This window comes from Phalacrocorax aristotelis, chromosome 8 (assembly GCF_949628215.1).
Source record: "Phalacrocorax aristotelis chromosome 8, bGulAri2.1, whole genome shotgun sequence".
NCBI classification, from domain to species: domain Eukaryota; kingdom Metazoa; phylum Chordata; class Aves; order Suliformes; family Phalacrocoracidae; genus Phalacrocorax; species Phalacrocorax aristotelis.
This window is the reverse complement of record NC_134283.1, coordinates 32,263,591-32,287,331: the sequence shown is the minus strand read 5'-3', so window position 1 is coordinate 32,287,331 and position 23,741 is coordinate 32,263,591. Positions and strand designations below refer to the sequence as shown.

Sequence of the window (23,741 nt, the reverse complement as noted above, 5' to 3'; positions counted from 1 at the left end):
TCCTTTCCACTGATCAGCAAACAGAGGGATAAAAAGATTTCAGAGACATTATGTAGGTCTGGAATAATTCCCAGTACGAGTTCCTATAAGAAGAGGAATTGTGGGAGGAATACAAATATTAATCAGAAGAAAAGGTTCTAAATTGGGAAACTGCTCTGGCAATGAGACAAAAGTCTAAGTCATTAGTGTAACAACCTCTAATCCCTATCAAAGCAGCCAGTCTTACGACAGAGATGGACGTAAAATGGCTTTCTCCATAAATATTTCAGTTTTGATTAATTCAAACATTCTATGTCTGGACATAACAAATATGTTGTGAAACATATCATGAAAAAACAGACACATTTGGCTGAACAATCCAAAACCATGTAGAAAACTCATTTTCTAGGAAATAGAGAAACAAATTTTAAAGCTGTTTTCTTCTTAACTCAATGCAGAAAATGTCCCAGTGTCCAACTCTTTAAAATAACTTCTCCAAAAAAAAGCAGCCTGTCTAATTAAGTCCAGAACCATGCTACCATTTTGACCCCAATTTCCACTAGCAACTCCCTGACAGGCACCAAAATACCTTATTAAATTTTTCCAGGGATAGCAGTTCTGATTTTGTAGAAAATAAGTAAATATTTTCTAGGTCAGAAAACTCAAGAAATGCTAGGAACAGTCCTGTGGTCACAGAATTCAAACGGAGCATCAGGCAGTAAGTACAAAGTCCTGCTATGGTGACAGGTATTCAAGGAAAGCAGATCATCCCTACCCAGAGGCTGAAGAACATACATATGCATACCAAAGCTCCGAGATTACTCGCAGCACTCTCTTTTTTGCGTGTAATTACAAATCTTTTCCTTTCAGAGGCTGTGCCAGTATATGAGGGTCCTGTGACAGCCCCATAGTTGTGACAGTACAACTGTGTTACGACTACATAAAAAAGTGGATCAAGGTGGATCCCAGGTAAGGATAGCCCTGTTTTGGGAAAAGTAGTTTTTAGGCAGCCCCATTCTCTGTCCCAGGTTCCTGGGCAGCCTCATCATGATCAAAAGGGATTGGGGACAGAAAGGGGTCCAAACTGCTTAAGCCTCATACTGGTATTGGAAGAAATGCACTTGTAATCATGGTCTTTGGTTGAGGTGATTAATAAAGCAGGAATTTCATGTAGAAGCAGGAGGTTGCAGTGGGTTTCTACCACCCTCATGGACAGGAGGCTCAGGCCCTTGGGCTTTGTGGGAGAGGATGGTACTTCCTCAATCAGCAACTCCCACCAGAACTTGCATGTTCTTACAGTAAGTTTCACTTTGAGCTAATTAGTAGTTCCCAACTTATAAAAAAAAACATAAATCCCCAAAGTATTAATGGATTTTACCACGTTGCAGCTCGCCATGCTTTACAGCGAGGGATATAAAAATTGCCATCAAATTTACCCTCATTTAAAGGTTTCCACTTCTGATGTTATTACAGGCTTCTTATGGAATACTAAAGTGTATTTTAAAGACAGCTGCATTAGATTCCAATTTTGCTTTTAAGTAGTGCTACCAATCCAATCAAAGCATCATTCTCTAAGTTGGCACCCTGAAGATGAGCAATACTGGTTTCCAGAGTACTCCCAAGTCCTTCTGGGGTCTGTGGAGCCAAATTCATGGCTGCCTAAGTACACAGGAAAATACCTGCAACCATTTAAGAGCCAGGTAGAAATACCCTGGGGACAGCCAGTGGAATAACTCAAAACAGAAGCCAGTATTTTTCTAAAGCACAAAATAAATAATGAAAATATATCCAAACAAAATAGAAAATGAAAGCAGGATTGAAAGAGGAAAGTTTGGGACCACTATAGACAGCTTTATACTAAACTAAACTTATCTACGGTGGTAGCCACATTCATAATTCAGTTCTCCCCCATATCAGAGAGCTGGAGATGTTCTCCAGCCTTACTCTTCACAGCCCTGCATATCTTGTTAGCTATTCCTCTGAGACAATCCATCCAAACTGACCGTGTTTGGGCCATTATTGATTGCATTCAGGATCCCATCTGCAACTTCAGTGATGACTGAAATACTGCTGGTCAGTGAAACCCAGGGATTTCAGGCAGAGAGAGATAAGCTGGGCTGAATGTGGTTGTTAGCAGTTTAAGTCTTCAAAAGCCACTAGAGCATTGCTCTAGTAAAGACTAGATTTAGCCAAATAAATTCTAGTACCTACATTTCAAGCCCCAGGCAGGAGTGCAGCTAGCTGCAAGTCCTGGGAACAGCTGTACTGCTAGCAGTTTCTAGGATTTTCTTCATTCAGTCACTCTGAGGTGCTGAAGACCATGAGCTACAGACACTGCTTCTTGCTTCCATGTTTTGGACATTACCTATGCTAACAGTTATTGGTTTATGGCTATCATCAGTCTCCCTCATTTCCTACAATTTCTGCACAGGATTTCTTTCCCTCCCTTTCCCTCTCCTTCCCCCAAAGTCCATGTTGGAGTGTACCACACTTCCTACTCCTGAGACCCAGCTGTGGTTCTCTCTTCATGGTGTCCCACTGACCACAAAAAGAACTATTGGTGGGGTGCACACCAATTTCTCACTCACAGTCTCTGTTCTGGCCTAGAAATTGCCTTTACTGTCCTACTTAGCTGCCTCAGAGGCCTACCCATGTACTTCTACCTGGCTTTTGACAGTTGAATGTGCCTTCATAATTCTGTTTGGCAGGACACCGGCTTCCCATCAGCCTTCCAGAAATTCTTAATTCATTTATACTTCTGACCTACACAACAACCTCTGGCAATAAGTTCTACAATTTAATAATATGTTATATGAGAATGTATGACTTTCTGGTTTAGGCCTGATGACTAATAATTTCATGGGGTATCCTTAACTTCTCCTATTCTTAAAAATAATAGTCATCCCCTCTTCATTGTTTCCTAGCTAGCCAGGAGACCTCAAGATCTCTGTCCTATACCTGACTACTTTCTCTGTCCTGATATGAAAACCAGTCTGTCTTCATCCACTTTCTGTGGGTGAATTCAGATTAAAAAGCTTTGATTTAGTGTTGGAGTTTAGATATCTACCTCATAGATTGACACCTACAGGTAGAAACTTAAATTTAGGTGCCTAAATCTCTGAGCTAAATAACTCCCACCCATCCTTTTTAGTTCTATTTTATTCTTTATGAGACAGGATGAACAGAACTACACATATTAATCAATATGTGGGTTTGCCAAATATTTATGCAGTGACATAATCACATAATCGTGTTTTTCTTTTCCTTTTTTCCTTTTCTAAAAATATGTATATTCCCAGACAAACTAATTTACATATATTAGCATTGACTTTCACATGCCATTTTGGACATAGTCACTCACTGCCATGAGAACCATCTGACTCTCTTCTCAGGGTCAGATTCAACTACCTCCGATAATTTTGTGTCATCCACAAACCTCGTTACTGCAATATTCACCCCCCCCTTTCCAAATCATTTATGAGGATACTGAAAAGCACAGGTCCTAAATCAAACAGTTGCATGACTAAGCTGTAGAGCTCCTTTCACTGGAAAAACTGATCTTTTCTCCCACTTTTTGTCCCATTTTGTCTCCGTCTTATTTACTTACAAGAGGACATCTTATTATCTCAGCTTAACTACTTTAAGAGTCTCTGCAGAAAGACTTATTGACATTTGTTTGGAAGTCCGTACACACTTTATCAACTAGATCAGCCTTACCTACAAGCTTGTTGACATCTTCAAAGAGTTCAAACAGATTTATGAGACATGGTCTCCTTCTGCAAGAACTGTAATGACTTTTTCCAAATAAATCACATTTATGAAATTGTCTACTGGTTCTCTTCTTTATTATTGTAGTTTTTACTCACTTATTCAGTTTGGAAGTGAGTGATCTGTGGTTTTCCACATTTGTCCTGGAGTCCTTTTTCTCAAGGCTGAAGACACATTTGCCACTTTCCATCCTTCTTGCAGTGTGGTCAACTTAAATGACACTTTTCATGCTACATTTAGCTTCCTCTTAATCTAGTGTTTGAGGTCTTTCAGAACTCTTGATTGAGTATCATCTTATCTTGGTGCTTTCTTACTGTTCATTTTATTGATTTGTTCCAAAATGTCCTCTGCTGAAACTTCATTTAGGGACAATTCCTCATACTCTCCACTGCTTCACCACTAATGCACCCCTTTCCAGCTTTCCTCTATAATTTGTTCCCTATTATTACAGTTTCCTACCCTTCTGCCAAGTTTCTGAGGCATTTATTATGTCAATAACTTCCTTTAAAATCGGGCATTCTAGTTCACCTCTTTTAGGCTTCAGAGTTGCAGCATTTGTATAGATATATTTCTACATTTTTTTTATTGATCTAGTTGCCCATTTTTCATGGGGCCTGCTTAGCTGGTACTTTAATTGCTGAGACCATTCTTTACTATTTCCTTCCTCAATGTTATTGATTTTAGTTCCTTCCATCTTTCTAAATTACAAGAATTTTCTTATTCCTCTTGAAGAGGAGTTGTGATCTTGAACCACGTGTTGCTTACTTGGTGAGTTTCCACAACTGTCACCTATAAAAATACATCATTGTCTTTGCATGTTAAAACCTTGCAATCTAGTTTCACATTGATTTATATAGCTTATCTCTCTTGTAAAAACTACCTCACCAACAACTGAGAATCTGCTTGTCTGGTACTATGACAATTTGTAACACTGTGATTCCACTTCCAAAATTTCTTTTGTACTCATTCCTCTGTCATCTGTACCTAAATCATTCACACCACCAGTTCCCCCTAGCACTAAGCGTGGACACAGAAGTCCAGAAAAGCCCTCAACAGCACTGCAGAAAATGAGACTTCCTCCCATATTTTAATAATACATTTCCTTATCACCCCCCAGTATGAAACTCTGGTGATTGATCACTCATGTTTAATTTTTTATTTTCTCTAATTCCAACACCTGTTCCTGGCATGCTTCAGACACTCAGTTATACCCTTTTTTATATTTTGGTACTTGTTTCCTTTTTCATAAATGTGGCACACAGCACTTGCTTCTCTTTATTTCATACTGGTGACTTCTAGATCACTTTCTCCAGTTTCTCAAGATCATTAGAAGTCTGATCCTGACCTTCAAAGTGCATCTTGGTTTATCCACAAATTTTGACTGAGTTCTTTATTAAATCATATAGGTCATTAATTAAAAAACTGAACAGAACTGGGCCCAGGACATAAGCCAGCAGGACTCCAGTCAAAATAACCTCCCAGTCTGACAGTGCACCATTGCCACCCCCATTACAGTAATATCACGTACCTTCTAAACGATGAACCTCAAGCTGTGAACAACCCCATGGCCTGCCAGGACAATGAATTTGGCTGTGATGTGCCTTGCTCCTTTCTGGATCCAGAGTAGAGTCCACAGGGAGGAGGGTTGCCTGCGGGATAGACTATTTTGAGTACACTGCAGGAAGTCTTTGCTGGTAGCCCACTTAGTGCCTCTGATCATGGCAGTATGTGGATCTCTTTGCACATATGCAATAAATCTCATTGCCCCAGGAAGCACTGGCTTTTCTAAGCTTGCACAATGCAGTACAGTTATGCATTAGAGGAAGGGCTGCAACATATGGTCTCTCCCTTATACAGAAACAAGGTAAGTGTCTCACACAGCCAGAAATACTGGGCACACTGATATAGACCATATTTCTTTAGTCTGCTTCTGAAAGAATCATGTGGAACAGTTTCAAAAGCTTTCCTAAAGCAAAATATGTCCCATCTGCTGCCTCCTCTTCATCTACTAGACATTATTTTCTCAAAGAAGGAAATTAGAGTAAGATTGCATGATTTATTCTTGGTAAATATATGTCTTCTTTTTTGCTTTTTATCTTCTATTTGCTTTAAGTTGATCGTGTAATATTTTTTCAGACCTATTTTTGCAAAGAGCGGTCTCTAACTTCCCAATTTGTCTTTTTCAAAAAAGTAACCTGTGTTTGTCTTTCTGTAACACTCAGTGATCTCACCTGCCTTCCAAGAGCTTCCGGGGTCATCACTAATACTTCAGTAATTGCTTCACCTACTGCCTTCATTGCCCACATGGTTCTCACAGCACATACCCAGAGCAGTTTGAGGCCAGAGCTTCTAATCTGGAGGAACAGAGAGAACAAATATAAGGCACAAAAACAGTGCAAAAGGGCATGAGGGACTAGGCCAAGCTGAGACTGCTTGCTCTCCTCTTGCCTTTGAGGAGGTTTAGCATAGCATAGAATAGCATAGCATAGCACAGCATAGTATTAACCTAGCAGGAAGCTGTCTTCCAGCTGAGGAAAAGCAAGTTGAGAACTCCAGGAAAGCTGTATCTGAAAATACATTTTCAGTTGAGAACTTTCAGTCTACTGTGCTGATGGGAATTTAAATACCAGGAGCATACCAGCAGCCATGCATGTGACGACAGAGATTTGCTGTCTTGTAGGCAGAATATGAAGGGGTCTTCTATGAGACACCTAGGTGGATGCTAGAAAGTACTGGGAGGAGCACGAGGTCCTACTGGATGTCACAAATTTTAAAGGGAAATACAAGCAAAGGATCCTGGAAGGCAAAGTCAGACTGCTGGCTAGAAGATTTAGCCCCAAGGTACTGTTGACAGTTTCTCTGAAATCCTTCCAGTTATATACACAACTCAAATTAGGCAGAGGGAAAGAAGACGCTACCCGGAGGTGACGGTCTCCATCAAAAGTCAAAAGGGAAATCAGACTTTTCACAAGGAAAACATATATGATATGTTTAATTAAGTGGGAGCTGGGGGGAATCTGTCATGAGCTAAGGCAAACAGATCGCTAAGGGTTGGTAAAACAAAAACACTCTGTATACCCAGCTAGTTCAGAGAAAAAGCTTAGCACGTGGATAGGAACAGTTCATAGGCAAAATTTTATTATACCAAAATGACATTGGACTAAGAAGCTAAACAAAGGTGTCCCCCAAATTAAGAACTATAAATGCCTGTATATAAACACTTTTTTAATTAATAAAAAAAGCTATATGAAGTAAAACACAGGTAATAAAAATCAGATTTTGACAACAGCAGAAAATAGTAAATCCCAGGGACAAAACCAACAGTATGCCATAGCATGTGGCCATAAACTACAGAAAAGAGAGTATAAGTCATAAAAGTGAAAGGTCTTTTTTTATATCAAAGAAAATGTTTTAAGGACTCTAGTCAGCCTAAAATTCTTACTGGAAAAGACTATACACTGAAACTGTCTGGCAGTAAGAATGTAAGTACAAATAGTTATCCTATCAGTCACCAGAGAAAGAGGACCGAGTGCTTAATGTTGAGAGGTAAAATACTAAACATGGGAACCTCTATTATATTCATAAATAAATTGATATAATGGCACAAAGGAAGAAAAGGTTAGAGAACCAATTTATAGAAACACAGTATGACCACTTTTTAGAACTATTAGATCCTGAAGAGATCCTGAATAGAGGAAGTAGAGAGGCTGCTCTCTACTTAATATTATGCAAGGTACAAGGGGAGTAACTTCAAGAACAGGCAGTCAATGAACCAACAGAGAATATGGGCTGCCCTTACAGAACAGAAAACTCTATCTTGGAGTGCAATGGTTATGGCTTAGGAGGTCTTAATGGGCAAGGAGCTCACCACAAACGCTCAAGATAAAAGCGTGATAAAATGGGAGAAGTGATTAGAAATAAGGAATCCATTCAACCTCTGGGTACAGCATCATTGAAACCACTAGTATATCCAATTCTGATGTTCACATTTAAAGCTGTTGAAAGATTGGATTGGGGGCAGAAAAGAGCCATAAAAAGTATATGAGGAGAGAAGAACATGTAACTGGCAAACTTAAACAGCTCAATTGTGGGGTGATTCGATAAATACTTTCACAAGGGGAAAATATCAACCAACACTTTTTAATCTAGCAGAGACAGAAGAAAGACTAAGGGCTGAAAAATGAAAGTGATTCAAACCAGAAATGAAACACACATTTTTTAACAGCAGTGATGATTAAATTTGGGAACAAACTACCACCTGAAGTGATGGATTTTGCAACTCTTGACATCTGGAACCTGTTCCAGTGAAAAGTTCAAGTTTTGATAAATAAGAATTTTTTTTCCCTGAAAAACAATTTCGTCAGAAAATTCTTAGCCACTATTTGGATTACTTGTCTATTTTAAAGCACCAGAGAAACAGCTTTATACATTGAAAGTTGGACAAAATGATAATTAAAAGCAGACTAATAGAATTGCTAGATAAGAAGCATGATATGGTCGGAGCTAATTATCACAGTGGCTGTAATGAAAATTTTGCATCACTAATATTTTGGACTTATTTTAACATATCTTTATAATAATGACCAAAAGAGAACTGCTTGACATAATGTACTTGAACATTCAAAAGCCTTCTGACAGTCTTTCTGGGGCAGGGCCTGTTCCAGAAGAAACCTGCATGGCCAGATATTGTGGGTGCTACAGAAAGTCAAAGCACAGACCAACATGCTAAAGACTACACTAACAGCCAGAACACTGCCTAATATCACAAACAGGTATTTCACTACAAGCTTTGGCTTTTATGTGGAGGTGCTAAGTGGCATTATTCCAAGTACAATTTTTGTAATTGCAATCAAGGAACCAAGAACTCTTGCATAAGTGCCTTTAGTACACTACAGGAATGAAATATGACACACAAGGCACTGACAACTTGTTGAGCATCATTAAACATACCACGATCATTAACAAACGTGCCAAGGAAGGCTAGTACATCTGTATGTGATTGAAGCGGAGGAGTTGGGCTCCTTTTTTTTTTTTTTTTTTTTTTTTTTTTGAGTAAAATACTTCACAAGACTCCTGTTTATACTGAGTCAATAGAATGTGAAGCATCACTGGAAAAAACATCCTCTCGGGATTTTTCATTGGACTGAGAATTGTAGCACTTCTCAGTAAATGTCAGGCTTATCAGTGTTGTGAGTAAGCATCAGTTAGCTCTCAAACAAGCTGACTCTGTTCATTTTTCTCAGAACTGTATGTAATAGTCTCCTGGCAAGGAACAATTCTTTTAGTAGACTGCAGCATAAATTTGTAAAAGCAGCTTGCCTCAGCTCTGCTCCAAAAACCAAGAGAGATATAGTATAGGTTAGATGGCTGTAGAAAGGTCTGCTTTTTGACTACAAACCCTGGATCACTTGGAGTTAAAAGGATACAAGATATACAAATTCCTCCTTTTCAGATCATAGCAGATGCACTAATTGTAAGGAAACATTCTTCTTAATACTTATTTACCTACTTCAAATTACATCTGTAGCTTCAAGTATATTTTTGACCTGTGAGTGGTTAATGACATCAATATGCGCAACATTTTCATCCATTTATATAGATCCTTTCTTTATTTCCACCCTGTAGCTTTTCTCTTTATATTGTTAGATGAGACCAAGCAGCATCGTGGTGAGATCTTTATTAGCATTGAAATAAAAATTCATTGTTTGCTTGTATAGTGGGGAGATGGGTTTTGCATTCAGTGTTCACCATTACATATGGTACATTCATATCTATGTTTCATTTTCTTTCAACAGAATATAACAATGCACAAGAAAGGCTGCACTGGGTCAGAAGGTGCCTCTACTGCAGCATCTGGTTTTCATAATCTGGTTTTCAATACAGATGCCCGGGGAAGGAGTTTAAGAACATACCAGGCATGCAGCAATTCTTTCCTGGACTATTATTCTGTTTTCCAACAATATGCCTCTTGGAACTTTTTGAGCCACAATCCTTGGTTTTACTATTTAACAGGTTATGCTTTAACTTCTCTCCATTAACTTTTCCTGTTACCCCCAGAGTACAAGTAAACTTTGAGTACCCATAATATGCTATGGCAAGGGATTTTACAGCTTAATTACAAGTTTTCAAAGAACCATCAACCAGATTAAATTGATTTATAGTTGTTGCTTTGGAGGAGACACTAAAGGGGCTTCTCAGTTTGGAGAGAAGGCAACAACGAGGATACGAGTGAGACTTATAAAGTCCTGGTCACAGAAACAACAGGTGAACAGTACAGGCAGGTGGACCACTGGTCTGACCCACTAGCGTATTTCTTATGTGGTTATGACCACGTCGTCTTAGCTGCGTCTTCAGGACCCTTTCAAGAGCTCTAATAAATTTGTGAAATGTGGTTTCTCACCAGAAAAGCTTACCCTAGTATGCTGGGATTTATCCATTTAATAATTTTATTCTTATAATTTCTACTCACTTGCTCAGTATAGACTCCAGTGTGATGGTCTGCAGTTCTCAGTTTCGCTCCTGGGGACGTTCTCAGGGATTGTTGTCACATTTACCATCTTCCATCCCTCCTGCAGGGAGAGTGATTTAAGTGACAGGTTACAGTCTATAATAGCTCCATTATTCCGTATTTGTTTTCCTCCAGAGCTCTTGAGTGATTACCATATGGTCCTGGCAATTTCTGACTCTTCATCTTATCAATTAGTCCTAAAATGCATTTTATTGTCATTTAATTTAAGACAGTTCCTTACATTTGTCCCCGTAAGTTTGGTTGTCATGGGGGAATAACCTACCTCAACCTTAGTGAGCACCAACACAAAGCTTCAGCTTACTTTTCAACAGTTTTCCTCTCTTACAGTAAACCTTTTTGAGACTGGTCATCTGTTGATGAAACCTCTGGAAAAGTACCTGATTCTGGCAATTTTGAAAATATTTCTACTAGTATTTTTATTGCTCCTTTACTGAGCTTGCACCTTAAAATTTCCCATGACTGCCCTACAGATCTAGTTTTAAATAGCTTCTTTATTTGCTCATAAATCCCTGATTTTGAATACTCTCTTCCACTCTGCTGTTAGAATATTGCCTTTTTGGTCCCTTGTAGAATTATTTCACTTAGGGCTTCAGATAGGGTGGTTTTATCTAGTTTCTCATCTTCTGCATCCTTACAGCAGCTGCTTTTAATTTCCTTTTAAGAAGCTCCTAAACTTTTGAGTAGGTCCCATTTTTAAGTTAGATATTACTGTGAGGTAGTATGGGGGAAAATCAAATACTCTGAGATACTTTGTCAAGAATCCCTCTGAAAAAAAGATAGGTATCCACCAAGGTGTTTTCAAAGAAGGCAGGCTTTGGAGGGAAGAGGACATGTAACACCTCCAGCTGGAAGGGGAAGGATGGGGAGGACTCTACCACGGCACTGCAGGGAGCAGGGACCTGGGTGCTAGGTGAGGTGGGCAAAAGAACCTCTAGCACCAAGCTTTCAAAAGGGCCTGCGAGGAGGCTGTATCAGGGCCAGGAAAAAACAGGTAGGGAATGTGGAGAAGCAACTCCCAAAGAATAATTCATGTTGAAAAGCAGGAATGCACCTGTGTCAGCACAAAGACGTGAACTCACTCGTTCAGAAAGGGGAGCCAGAAAGATCCTTCACTATTACAGGCTCTCTATACTCACACAGGCAGTGCTCATAGAGCAGAACTGTCATATGTGGACTTTCTTCAGCATGCTGGATCACTCTTCTGCTAGGCAGGCTTTGGGGAGGCTGCAGGGAGCTTGGGGTGAAAGCCCATGTGCATTTCCCTACACCATGCCTCTCATCTCTGCTGCAGTGCTCGGCACCCTTCTGGCTTACATGAATCAGTGATTCATTAAGTATAGAAAAACTGTTGCTTCTCTGGGCGGCTGGCATCCAGCTCACCTTGAAGAAACAATCTCACACCAAAAAAAGAGGGGCCAGCTCCCATGGGATGCAACACAGGCCATGCACCTTTCTCTGCAAGGGCAAGCATGCAGGCAGAACAGCTCTCTGGTTGCTATATCACTGGCTGGTGTCATCCTACACTTGGACATGACAGTGGTTGGTCAGCCTCAGGGTGCTTAGAATACAGGTACTTAGAATCCAGGCAGCTTTCTGCCCAGAGATGTAGGTGTCCCAGCACAGCAGCACCCTATCCATGGGGACAAGCTCCCTCTTCACGTAGACAAGGTTTACAAAATGCAATGTAAATGGAACAGAAGGCAGGCAGCTGGCAGAACCCAGGCAGGCCTGCAGATCCACAACTACTCACAGAGACAAATCCACCAGATGTTTCAGCCTCACAAGGGAGTCACACGCCTGTCCTACTGCAGAAATTGTGTTTTGCCTCCTGTTGTGTTGGCTTCCTGCAAGAATGCTGGAAAATGGTGGTGGCATGAGAGTTACTTTCCCTTCCTAAAAGTGGTGCTACCATAGGTTCGTGTAGTTAGTGAATATCAACCAGAAATAAATCAGAGGTTGGAGAAATGCTGTTCTCCACTCTTCCTCCAGTGTGACTTATTTACACTGCTGCACTGCAATCTGAACAATGCCATCTATAATGAATACTAAATAGTGGGAGTCTTTTTCTCAGCAATGTGTTACTAAAACTGATTGCTGTGCAGTAAAATATGCTGAAAGAGCGAGTGGGATTGGCTGTGTTTCTCTGTTTCATGCAGTCATAGAAACTGTCAAGCTTAGGTGCCTCTGTGGTGTCCAAGCAGCATGTCTCCCTACACCCTTTCCCAGCTACCCATTTATTTTTAAAATGTTCCATTGTTACTTTAACCCAGTTCTTTCAGCCAATTTTAATGTTGTTATTATTTCTGCCTCTTTAAAATTTATCTAGTTATGCAATTTTAATATTTTCTTTTTTCCAAACCAATTCCTAGTAATATGTTAACAGCTGCCTTGTAGTGGAAGTCACCTAGAGTTAATACTCAGAAGTCCTCACTATTAAGAAATTACTCACCTGTGTTACAGAATCTGTACTGCATTGCCTTGCACCCGTCCTCAGTATATTCACGTGTCTCTGCTTTGTTACCAAGACCATTTCCCACCTCGTGGTGAGTACCTGCCTGTGGAGGGTACATGCAAAACCAAAGGATGCCAGAAAGCAAGAACACTTTTCCACACACGAATGACGTATTGAGTACTTCTACAGCCCCTTAAGCTTGAAGGACCAGAAAGTAGAAGGGGATCTACACTGCAGAAGATGGTGAAAAAAGGGATGCAAGAAGAAAGTTGTTATACGACCCCTGCACACACTTCAAAATTTCTGCAGCCGACATGGAATACATCTGCCTCTATTTTGGGAGTTTGATCACCCTTTTGATTTCCCTCTTCTGCCAGCAGTTCCATCTTCCAAACAGTTCAAGGCACAACCATGATGATAATTCTACATAACAAAATGCACAGCAGGAATGGTACTGACCCAAAGGCTTGTTAACGCACAGCATAGACAAGAATTTGTTGGGTGGTATTTTTTTTCCCCTTAGAATACTGAATTCAGGCAAAATCAAAGTTTCTGAAAAACAGCAAATGGGTCATACCATTGCAATGCATATTCTTTCTTCCTTGACTCATATACTGGAGTATTCATATAAATATAAATACGCTTCCTATACACACAGTATCAAATACTTCAGCAGAAGTGCTACAAAATGAAGTATAACACCTTGTTTTGGTAAGATCAAACTTGCAGTCACATGGGCACACTGAACAGGAGATACTAAAACTTATCACACACGTACTTCTCATTGAGCTATGCAAAGGTCATTCTGTTCTGTGAATAAGCTCGTGTCAACAGTGAGCATATATTAGAGTTCAGAAAACACTTTGCTGAGGAGATCCAGGCTTTCTGGGTTAAAAGGTTATGAAATTTAGTCTAATCTCTATTTCTGTTTTCTTAGACGTTCACTACCAATCTATTATAGGCAAAGAAGCCAGTGCAGCCCAAAATTAAGGTTTCCCAACTTCTTCCTTCACATGACCCTGACCGTATTTCTACAAGACTGTTCAGACTTGTAGTTCAAACTGTTCAGAATTTTCTCAACCTAGCCTGAAATTTCTCTTTTAAATTAAGCTGATTTGTATCATAATTTCTCAGATTGAAATAAAATAATTTCCTTTTGTGTAAACGTTCCTTCCACCACTCTCCTGAGAACCTTTTGTGTCTCTCTGCTTTACCACAGAAATTTCACATTTGGCACAGAGTTTCTCCCGGTGAAGGGTTTGTATCTGTTGCCTTCACCGCTGTCCCCAAAGTTCTTACACTTTCAATTAACTGGAACCACTAGCAGACATCTTCTACAAGTCAAACAGAATAACTAAGATACCAAAAGATTTAACATCCAGGAAAAGAAAAACACCAGAATAATTTGAATGATTTCTAACACATATAAACTAATAAGGAGATGAGTACTTGTCAACATGGATTCCTCATGGACAAAACAAGCTGACTCAATCCAATTTCCCTCTCCGATGGATGAGACTTTGTGGATAGGGAAAAAGCATACTCACATACCTCAGTGTTACTGAGGCTCCTGACATTGCCCTACACAACATTCATGAAGGCAAGAATGCCCTGGCTGAAGTCACGATACAAATCTGATTGGAATCCACACTCTGAGAGTAGTTTCCAAGGGTTCACTGTGAAATTTAAAGGACAAATTGAATGGTTGCTCAGCTGTTCATAAGTTCTATTCAATATTTTATTGATAGCCTGGATGAGGGAATGGACTGCGTGTTTATTAAATCTGCCAAAATTAAATCTGCTAAGAGTGGCTACAAATACGTGGGGGATAGAAGTATTAAAAACTTTTGACAACTTGGACAAGTTGTCTATAAATATAGGAGTAAAAACTGTAAATTGTAAAAAATGTAGCATTTTAACTTAGGCAGGAGTGAAGTGCATAAATACAGGATAGATATCAGCTTGGCAGAAAGCAGTCTGGAAAAAAAAAAAAAAAGATCTGAAGGTCCTGATAGATCACAAGCTGAACAGGGGTTGTTGTCCTGAGCAAAGAGAAAACACTACATAGCTATATTAACAGAAGAGTTACCTGCAAGACATCTCACAGGTCCTTTTGCTGTACTCAGTAACACCTCAGTGCAGAGGCACGTCCAATTGCTGGGTACTGCTCCTCAAGAAAGGTTGACAGACTAAGCAGCAAGAATAACAATAATGGTTAGAAGTCTGGAAAACATGACCTGAATCAAGAGACAAAGAACAGGAGATGCTCCAAAGAAAGACGACCATGGAGAGATGCAGTAACAGTCCTAACAGAACCAGGATCAGTGCAGTAACAGTCCTGTAGGAGATAGAAGTCTGCTACAAAATGGAAGAGAAACAACAGTTCTGCATGTGCCAAGAACGTCACAAGCAGATCTGATTCTGTTGTGGAAGAGGGAGATGGACTAAGTGATCAGCTGAGATTTCTTCCAGCTTCACTTTTCAATAATTCTGTGCTCAGCTGATGCTGATTATAGTTTGTCTGTACTCAATTTGTCCTGATGTACCCCAGTGACTTCATACAGTAATTGCTCATGCACATTTACATCATTTCTGCATTAACATCATCATTAAGGTTAGTGTTATACGTTCATCTTACCATCTTAAGACAATCTGTCTTATAAATACCTTATCAAAATGCTATTTGCCAAACCAGCTTGGCTCAAAACTCATTAATCAAAAGCCATTTTAATAATTAGGCCTCAAATAGTAATTCCATAAAATTTGTTTATAATCATTTTTGTAATCATTTGGCACCACTACTCTCAGTCTCAGAGTATCTAGATTAGAGCTGCTGGTGCCAGAGTCTTCCATTCCACTGCCATAATTTTAGAAATTGCTATAACTTTAGAAAAAATTGTATACATCTTGGGCCTCTCAGTTCCAGATTCTTACAGAAGACTCCAAATCACTGCTGCTGCCATTAGCATCCAGCCCCATCCCTGGCACAAAAGCAGGACCAGCACTACCTACGTCCATTCTGACGTCAGAAGAGATGTACTTAAAATCTTCCCAAGATTCCCCATTTCAGTGATTATACATCCTATATTAACAATGTACTGCTAACGTCTCTGTTAGTGCAGTTCAGCCTGTTATCTTCAGCCATCTCCCCAGTGGGCATGGAAAACAGTTTAAGATGCAGTGGCCAGGTAGCGCAGCTCTCTGACATGACTGCTTCTTAGTCACAATTACTTACTCAGGGTGCCAAGGGAAAGCAGTGCTGCCTTATCAAATAATTATAATCAATTACCAATATAGATCAGAACCAGCTATAGCTCAGCTTCCCACAGGATCCATCAAATTAAATGGTTGTGCTGTAGTACTGCTGGAAGAAGAACAGAGACCCTTGTGAAGTTGTGCATGTTCTGAGATTTATGAAAATGCAGCTCAACTTCACTGACATACAATCAGTTAAATCAACGTCACACAGAACCAAAAATCATACAAGCCACAGACCTTGTTAGCTCTGTATATCCTTACACCATTGTTAAATTGAGTTGATATGTCAGAGGGTGGAAACCCAAAAGATTCCAGACTTATCATCTTAATTCTTTACATTTCTTCTCAAGACTTCACAGTGCTGTCATTTTGTCTTCCATTCTGATTACCTTCTTTGTAACACATTGGCTTTCTTACTTTTACTGAATAATTCCTGGTCTATTATATCTATAATTATACTAATAATTAAGCAGGCTTTTTCATCAGCTAGCAGCTAATTACTTCTGTTCCTACCCAGCTTGCTCAGAAAACAGTCAATTCATCTGTATCCACATCACTCTCGCTGTTGCTAAGCAGTCAATGCTAGCCAGCAGTTGCACTGTAACCAGCGTTGTTCGGTTCACCCTGGCTTTAAACGCATTTTGCAGTAGCTGAGTGCTAGTGCCTTTCAACCTCAAAGTAAACATTTTTCAGTGGTAAGCAAGCCTTAGTCACATGTTAAAGTGCAGCACCTGCTTGGCAAAGACTGCTTATCCCCACCAGTTTCAGAGCACCTTTGGAGCTGTTAGTAAGTACCTACTACTTACTGCAAGGAGCAGTCTGGAATTGGAGAGACCTGGAATTGGAGAGACCTGAAAGGAATCAGCTAGCAAACCAGCCTCTACCATCTGCAGTCTTAGTCCTTTTGTGGTCAGACTTCATCCAAGATTTTGTTATATGCAAACTGAAGTCATAAAATAGTCTAAACTCTTGTTCTCTAGTAGTATTACAGTGAAGAACTACTTGCATTCACACACTGTCCTTCCAGACTTCTTTGTATACCAGATGATTCCTGTGTCCCCTAATGTGAGAACTGGACATTATCACCATGACTCTGCTGTCTCACTCTGGTTCCCACCAGCACAGTGTAGATGGCTTCTGCTCAAAAACAATCAAGCTAGTTAGTATCAAACTTCAGTGATGTGGCGAAAAATCAGCCCAGATTGCTTTTTTATTTTTTCTCCAATTACTTGTCATTTTATCTGTTGCAGGTTGGAGAGAGAAGCTGATGTTTCAGGGCACAAATTCCTACCATCTCCAGTCCTGGCAAGGCACTTTCTTCCCTGTTTCTCAGTTAATGAAATTAGTGAAATTAACATTAGTGAAATGTTAATGGCTGATATTTCTAGCCTTCCTAGAGACTGCGCTAGGCCAAAACCCTTAATCCTTTTATCTGATTCATGACTGCATACTCTGAAATGAAGAAATGTTGGCAAATGCAGTGGTTGTGCTTGATTCCAGAGAAAGGGAATTCAAAAATGAGGAAAACTGCTAAAAAAAAGAATGCTTAGAGTGGCAGCCAGAAAGGTAAAATGTCTTCAGATGGCAGGTAGACTATTTTAGGATTCTATATTGGAGGCTCAAAGCAAATGCATATAACCTGTCAAAAAAGACTTGAGAGCAAAACAAAAAGCTAGCATCATAAAACAGCAGGATCAGGGAGGCTGTTGGAAGTTAAAAGGTATCCTGCAAAAAGCTGAAGTTGTGTCTGAAAAAGGAAAACTAAAAAGAACATAAATTCTAGCAGACTAAATGTAAAAGCACAATAACATAGACCGAAGAAAGAGTTTAGGAGCGGTTTGCTAAAGAAATAAAAAAAAGTAATAAATCCTTCTTGAACGCATCAAGAGCAAGAAGCTTGCAAGATCCAGAGTGCTACACATGTACAGAAGAAGCACTCAGAAAAGAGAATGCCTTCACAAGAAGTCCCAAACTTTTTTTTTTTTTAATCTCTATTCACCTGGAGAATCTCAGAGAAACTCTGAAACCAGCATCTAGTTTATAAGGCATTGACAGAAGGCTTGTCTTAATTTAAGGTTGTTAAAAGTAGATTACAAACCAGACAAAATGAATAACAACATATCACTGGGCACAGATTATATTCGTACAAGATTTTTATAGAATGTTAAATATGAATCATCTGAGCTAATAACCTTAGTATGTAACCTTTTGCTGAAAATTGGTGCGATTATCAAAGGACTGGAGGGTAACTAATAAGAAATCAGTTTTTAAAAATAAATCCATTGGTGATTCAAGAAACCACAAATCACTAAGTCTCATGTCCATATCAGTCATATAGGCTGAAGCTCTAGCAAAGAACAAAGTTAGTGAATACATGAATAAAAGTATCACATTAAGGAAAAGCAAACACTACTTTTGTAAAAGGAATCTGAGCCTCCTAAATCTGCTGGAATTCTCTGAAGGAGTCAAAAGCATGTAAATAACAGAGATCCAGCTGAGAAATTTTCCCTGTATTTCCAACTCACCCAAGCTTTCAGAAACCTCAGACATTGAGGGTCTCATCAAAGGCTCTTAAATAAACTAAACAGCCAGGGACTACAGGTAAGGACCTCACAGTTTAATACTGGAAAAAGAAGATTAGACTAAAGGATGAGTTTTCGCAGTGGAAGATGATCATCAGTGAAGTCCCATGGGGATTAAGGTCCATTGTGTTCAATGTGTTCAGAAGTGATCTGGAAAGCAGGTGGAATAGCGAAGATGATTTCTGATAAGAACTAAATTAATTAGGGTAATATTTACTACAAAAACTTATAGATTTCATTACACTGAGCAGACCCATGATAAAGTGGAAAATAAATTTCAGCCTGACAACTATAATCTGGCTATCCACAAAAAGCAACAGAGAGAGTGATGGGCTCTGAACTAGTTTGCACAATTTAGGAAATGCAACTTGACATTGTAACAGTTAGTTCTATGAATATATCACCTCATTGCTCAATAGCAGTCAAAAAAAAAAGAAAATCAAAAGTTCAGAATTCTTAGGAGAGAAAACTATGATTTTGCCACTGTATGAATTCATGGTGCCTCAGCTTCTCAAATACTAAGTGCAGTTCTGGTACCCTGACCTAAAAAAAAAAAACCAAGAAACTGTAACAGGAAAAAGAAAAGCTACATGGCAGAATGACAAACATGGTAAGTACAAAAGTGTTTTCCATGTGAAAAACAAAGGTAGCATGCAGAAGTTGAATACAGAAGGAATGCAGAAGGAAACGATTGCTTGCCGTTTGTCTTTCCCTATTGAACTGAGCAGGTCAGGTGCCAGAAAGGAGAGATGGACATCGTACAAGGGCTCTGTCACATGCCTTTTTGTTCAGCTGCTGAAGTCTTCATATTCTGTCAGACAAGAATTTCAAAGGATGTGTGAGAATTGCAACAGCTAGGTTTCATACACAATCCCAGCATGTTTTCAGGAAAAAATATAAGGGGGAAAAGGGGGAACAAAAGACTGCTGTACTTCCAGTACTTTTTGTTTCCATTACTTCTAAATCGTAATTCATTAGAGGTCTCCATTTGCTTTCCCATCTGCCTTCCCCATGCTACAATTTCAAAATTAATAAAAACACATTTAGGCAGCATTTACTAACATCTGACTATGGCAATCCAGCCACGTCGCTTGCCAGCCTCTATCGTGATGCATTTTAACACAGCTCCTCTCACCTTTCTATGTTTCTCTCATTTTCCAAACTCCTTTGAGCATTGTGGGTTGGGGCTGTTAATTCAGCTCCCACATTGTTCCCACAAGGACAGCACTACTCTTCATTCAGTTGTGCAGTGGCTAGTAACAATTGGTCCCATACCTGATAACAGCCTTAAACTACTGGTGAGCTATTAATAATATGCAAGCAATCATTTTAATTGCAACCGGGTGTCTAGAATTTAGGAGCTGTACAAAGAGTTCCTTCTATCTAAAATATTATTGTCCCATTGTGCATTTTGGAGTTTAGCTCTCATTAAAAGTAATAGAGGGAAATAGTCTGTAGCAAACCGAATGTGTTTGTTTTCACAGTTCACCTCCTGCTCCTCTACACTAAAACACACTCCCATTCAGTGACAAGACCACAGCTGTTGCCATCTTTTACTTACCTGCCGAGTGCAATATTTAGCTTGAGGGACACTGAAGTTTTCTGTTTGTTAGTTATCAGGTCAATAACTCTCACCTTATCACTTCAGTTTCCATTTTGTTGATAAAACCTGTCAGCCTTCCTTGAGTGGTTTCTGGCCCTCAGAAGAAATCACATTAAATTGGCACAACCAAGTAAATCTGTAAGGGATGTGCTCATGACTTACCAAAGGGAAGGGGGGAGGGCTTGAATGTCTCCCTCTTCCTTCCTGCATGGCTCCAATGTCCAAGTGCTTAGAGCTGTGTTGAAATCCTCCCTACGGATTCAGCAGTCCAAGTCAGCTCAGGTCTTTGAATATGGCTCGGAGGAGATGTCTGTGGAGCCAAAATTGATATGTTTAAGTACAAGAGACAATAATAATTTCAAGTATAAGCTAAAAATACCCAGAAGAAAGTGGAATTCATAATGGAGATTTTAAAGATCTGTGACATACCAGAGTCTGCACAAGGGTTTTAATGAGAGAGAAGCCAATTTAATTGGTCACTGCGAGCAGATGCTTTGCTGGGTGAGTGGGCTATAACATCTCACATTCCCATTTAATGCTAGGAGCATCATTGCTGTGCTTAACACAGCTGCGACAAGCCCATGTCAGAGGAGTATATCATCAGAATCGGGAAGAACCTTGATAATCAACGTCTCCGCGTTGTCAGATCACAGAGCCCAGCCGCAAGAAGAAAGCACTAAAAAGAGGAGGCAAAAGCTGACAAAGGAACGCTTCTAAAGGTAATTGCATGATTGACCATCTCCGGTTGTCATTTTGTTTAATTATTATGCTAGGCATGAAGCTAAAACAGCCCGTTAAGTTTTAAAGTCTGTTAACGCTGCGTTAACAAGGAGTTGCTGAGTACCAGGGTTAAAATCTGCAGGCCTTTCCTGTGAAAACACTTCTGGAGTGTATGTCACTGTTCATAGGAAACCCAGAAATAGCTTCCATGGACCATTCAATTACAGGCAATCACCACACAGCGCTCCCTCTACTTGTGGCATGGCTCATCAATCAGGTTTTCTGTCACCATGTCTCTTCTCATAGCAGTCACCAGAAGGCTCTGAGCTCCCTCCGAATTCATGTGACATTTACTGTCAGGGGCTGTCAACACCAAGAGATTCTCCCAGGGCCTCGGAGTTCATCACAAAGTAACAAGATATATCCCCAAAGCACGCTCCCAGCTTCAGCTCTGGATTACAATGACTGACTGAGGGGCTTTGCAGCAGTCAGGGAAGAGTGAAACGGCAGTGCAAGCTACAGGGTATGCCCAAATACCTTCTCCTTCTTGTTTTCTTGTTAGAAAAATACATCCGCATTAAGAGAGGTTTTAGGCCTATAACTAATTAAGACTTCCTCAAAAATGCCCCATATATACTTATTAAGAGATAGACAAGATGGTTTACTTTGAAATTTAGCCTTCCCACCTTTAGCACTGATCCTGCATTCAATGTCTGTTTAACAATACAGTGACCTAATGGAAAAAATTTATAACATTTAATAAATTACAGTTGGCAACATTGACAGAGTGTGTATATACACATTTGGTTTTGTATGAACATATTATATGAAATCTAATAAAGTAAAACAAACACATTGTCTGTGAGTTGTGAAACTAGATAATCTGTAATTACGGTATTTCAAGTATACTTGGTCAAAGTTGCATGGTTGTTTTTTCTAGCCATAAATTTCTGGCTAGAGGAAAAAAACCTGTTGTGTATCAAAGCTTACATGTTCCACTAAGTTACTTTGCTCAAGATGCAGAAAACGCAGATGAAAACCTACTTATCAGAAGACCACTATAAGAGGAAACAGCTCCAGGGAATAAAGTTCCAGTGGCAAATGTGCCTCAAAGAAATAATGAAGAACTTGGAGATAAGTTGATTTAGCCTGGACTTTAAGGGGGGAGTGGGATTAATGAGTGTTTAAACCAGTGAATAAAAGAGTGCTTTCAATTACAAGATTTTTTAAAAGACCTCAGAATGTGTGTAACCTCCTAGAACTTCAATGTTGTTTTTAACTTGCTTTTTACAACCAGTCTGGTTTCATGTTTCCACCAAAATAAATACATTTCTTAGGGAGCACAGTATTTATTTCCCTAAGGAACAAAGTATTTACTTCCCTAAAATTATTGTGTGATTACAAACAGTTTTCTCAGCCTCTTCTTGTACACTCTCTGTGTTAGCCCACCAATTACCATCATCTGAGCACAACAATGCAGGCAATTTTCCATCCAGTCCATGCCTTACACCAGGTTTGGTAAGATGATACCATGGGAGACCGTGTCAAAGGTCTTACTTTGACTTTAGCAACACCCACAGCTCTCCTCTTGTTCTTTGAGCCAGTCTCATCACAGAAGGCAATCAGGTTGGTTAGGCATGATTGATTGCCATTGACAGATCCACGCTGGCTGTTCCCAATCACCTTTTTGCCCTACACACGCTTAAAGTTTCTAGGAGAAGGTGTGCCATCACCTCCCAGAGACTGATGCTAAATAGAGTGTTTCAGAGTTGCCCAATCCTTCTCACCCTTCTGGAATGCGTGTATGATGCGTGCCTTTTCTCAGTCATCAGAATCCTCTCTCTATTACTGTGACCTTTCAAAGCAGCCCTGCAATGACATCGGCCACTTCCCTCAGCACCCTTGGATGTACGGAACAAAATATCACCAACAGTCAGAAAAGCTGTAGCAACACACCCTGCACCTGCAGCAGTTCCTCATGGCTTCTTGCCTCTTCCTTCTCAATGTCTTTTCCACTCTCTGCAAGTTGCAAGGACACGAACTGAGCTGGAAAGACACAAAAAGCATCCCTCACACAGAACCGTCCTCCTGCCTACATAGCTCAAGTCACTTCTCTCTACGTTCACCCCTTCAGCCATGTTACTCCACACTAGTCTATGCCTCTGATCTTTGCTACCTCAGCTTTGTTCTTGCTCTAGACAGTCCCCTTCCTCGTCTCTCAGAACCTCCCTCACATCTCACCTTCATTGCACTATTTTCCTTCTCCTGAGTAAAAGGCACAAACACAGAACAACTGCACAACTGATGTTGTTCAACCCCTGTAGCATCCTCACAATACGAATCAAAACAGATTAGCTCTGCTATTGACTTGCCAGTTGCAGAAAAAGACAGAGACGGTTGCACACCAAATGGCTGGGGACTTGAAAGGAAATTAGAACTAAGGGCATTAAAACTACAGTGATTAGCTGAGTAGATCTTGGATGAACCAATACCAACAAATGCAATTTAAGTTTTTGGAGCATTAATTACAGATATCAGCTTGATAAGCAAGAAAATTAAGGCAAGATTATAGAGTGGAGATGCTCATATTTCCATTTTGCATGTAATTTTCATCTCCAAACAAACTGTAGTAACTTTAGAAATAGCAGTCTACTAACATGAGACAGTTTCAGACACTTTTCCTAAAACAGACAACTAAATTACTTTGTAATTAAGGTATTATGCCAAATCTGGGATGAAAAGGATAAGGGATTTGTATCCCATATGACAAGATATAAATGATATGGCAAACCAAAAGAAATTTGGTAGTTTAAAGCAATTGTTTAGGCTGATGAAAGAGGGGGATTGCAT

The 23,741-nt window shown here is 39.7% G+C and overlaps 1 long non-coding RNA gene across 4 annotated transcripts in view; it reads right to left on the bottom strand.

Annotated features, from left to right (window-relative positions):
• LOC142061347 (uncharacterized) overlaps nucleotides 1-23,092 on the bottom strand; it is a 39,229-nt gene extending 16,137 nt beyond the window's left edge. For 3 of the 4 annotated variants that reach the window (XR_012662117.1, XR_012662118.1, XR_012662119.1), the window contains exons 1-7: nucleotides 22,848-23,092; nucleotides 22,679-22,760; nucleotides 20,334-20,481; nucleotides 12,726-19,379; nucleotides 10,217-10,316; nucleotides 5,979-6,101; nucleotides 5,276-5,396 (exon numbers count right to left, since the gene is read on the bottom strand). This is a non-coding gene — a long non-coding RNA (uncharacterized LOC142061347). The remainder of the gene's footprint in view (nucleotides 1-5,275; nucleotides 5,397-5,978; nucleotides 6,102-10,216; nucleotides 10,317-12,725; nucleotides 19,380-20,333; nucleotides 20,482-22,678; nucleotides 22,761-22,847) is intronic. The other variant, XR_012662120.1, reaches the window with a different exon arrangement.
• Nucleotides 23,093-23,741: the final 649 nt, after the last annotated feature.